Genomic DNA, 2,240 nt, shown 5'->3' with positions numbered 1-2,240 from the left:
AGAGAAAAACCTCAAAACAAAAGAACTTTAAAAACCAGCAGGAATCATTGGACTTCCTCACCCAAGATGAGACTAATGGACAATGGACTTATGGACATTTATAAATTTTCAATTTATGATTATTTGATTATGATTATGTTATATACTTCTAGCATGTGTTACATTACTATGTTACTATGTGCTTATGTAATTTTTGTAATTATCTGTAATACTTCCCATATTGATGGATTTATGTTTCAAGGTCATGACTGTCCTATGTTCTAAATCAAAAGAAAGGGGGAGATGTTAGGATTACTAAGTGAGAACTGAGGTTGTCTGGATAGTGACAAGGTGAGAATTCAGGATGGACAATTACAAGGTGAGAACTCAGATTGACTTGATAGAAGGAGCAAGCCCATTGGCTGAAGTGGTTCTTCCCAGAAGCCCTTGCATTATCCCACGCCCATTCTCTGGGAGGATAAAAAGCAACAGTGGGCCTGGAAAGTGAGTCTACATGGAGAAGGACAAGAGCTGGAGGAGATTCAAGGAGAGGACTCTGCATTGCATCAGGCTTGACGGGGCTCTCTGCAGGAAGGGAAGTCACTTCTAAGGACAAGAGTTAACAGCAACTGCCTGGAGACAACGGTTCACTACAGGAAGAAGAATCTGTCTGAAAGATTTGAGTAGACACAGCAGATCTCTTCCCAGAGAGCGATCCGGCAGCTTCTAGAGACGACAGCTCCTTATAATTGGCGCCCAACGTGGGGCAAGGACTTTTGCTTATCCTGACAAGAGGAGCTAGACCAGACCTTCGCAAATTGTCCAATTGGTAATTAGCCTCAAGTGCTAGGTTATATTGCCTTAAGTGCATCTGCTCAGATCTAGCCCTTTACATTCTGAAAAGTTTCTTGTTCAGAAAAAGTCTACTGAAGGGACACAATTTTGACTGAGACTGGAGCAGGGGCAAGAGGGAGTAACTTGGTATCCTCCAGTGTCATGATATTTGGTTGGCAAGATTACAGCTATGATAGAGTGACTGAGGAGGAGACTAATATAACTGCTCCTTGAGGTACCAACCATCCCATGAAGACAGACTGAGAGATATGAGCAGTCTGGTGTGAAATGGACTTGACGGGGCTGGCTTTGTCTGGGAAGGGGTTTTCAAGAAAGCTGAAACCATTTCACCTCTTAGATTGGTCACAGGGATCATTTGGCAGAGGATGGGGGAAGGTGGATGGAAAAAAGGGACAGAAATACAAGAGGCAGTTTTCCTTGGGGTATCATTGTAGCAATTCTTTGGTCTGTGTTGCAATGGACCACATCCCTATTGCCTTTTATCAGGAAGAAAAGGACCAGAATTATGTAAATGAGACAGACAGAGGGCTAAGTTTGCATGGTGTAAACCACTTTTGAAGTACAAGGCCTGAAATGTTTCAGAAATTCCTGAGTGTCCTTCAGGCCCATAGAATCTCTATTGCCTGTAATGACTTCCATTTCTTCTCAGGTTGTGGCAATATGAGAGGAAGCAGGACTGTCCCTAGTGTGTCAGATCACACTGGTTACCTTGATTTTGTAGGACTGGAGAGAAGTGGCTCCAGCACTTCTGGCTTCTGACTGAGCATCCCTGACTTCTTCATTCTTGATGATTTGGACACAAAACAGAGGTTGTATTTGCAAGACTGATGTGTTAGCTGGGGCTCTCCTTGTCTGGGAAGCAGCAATTTGGGAGGGAAGAAGCAAAGAAATAGGAAGAAGAAGATTGGGATTGTGAGGGGGAGTCACAAACAGGGTGGAAAGAGAATGGAAGTTCTTGGGAGCTCAGATATGACAACTTCATTATGCAGGACAGTCAAGTCACTTGAATCAAAGACTTTCTTTGAAAGGTCACTTTTCCAGGATCTTTGACTCCAGGAAGAAACAAGACATTCAAGAGTTTCCATGCTGGTCTGCTCCAATATACCACGTCATGACACTTTCTTTTCAAGCTATATTGCTATATTCCCATGATATCAGCACTGGAGACATCAGCTTGGTTGGCCTTGCTGGTGGTGTACACTGGGAGAGGTGGGGAATCAGAGAAATGGGTGCAATCTGAGAACCTCCTGCAGGGAGGGTGGGGAGGCTGAGGCACATATGGAAAACAGGCAGTGGCTCTTTGAAATCTTGCATGGACTATGGGGGACACTGACTCCTCCAGCCCACCAGCCTGATTTTAAACTTTGGTTCTTTTCTTTTCTTTTCTTTTCTTTTCTTTTCTTTTC

General features: G+C 43.6%; 1 pseudogene; it reads right to left on the bottom strand.

The window, feature by feature from the left end:
• Positions 1–891: 891 nt before the first annotated feature.
• On the bottom strand, positions 892–1,934 carry LOC141552950 (Krueppel-like factor 11; annotated as a pseudogene).
• Between the last annotated feature and the right edge of the window lie 306 nt (positions 1,935–2,240).

The sequence above is a fragment of the Sminthopsis crassicaudata genome, chromosome 2 (genome assembly GCF_048593235.1).
Source record: "Sminthopsis crassicaudata isolate SCR6 chromosome 2, ASM4859323v1, whole genome shotgun sequence".
Taxonomy (NCBI): domain Eukaryota; kingdom Metazoa; phylum Chordata; class Mammalia; order Dasyuromorphia; family Dasyuridae; genus Sminthopsis; species Sminthopsis crassicaudata.
This window is presented reverse-complemented; position numbering and strand designations above follow the sequence as displayed.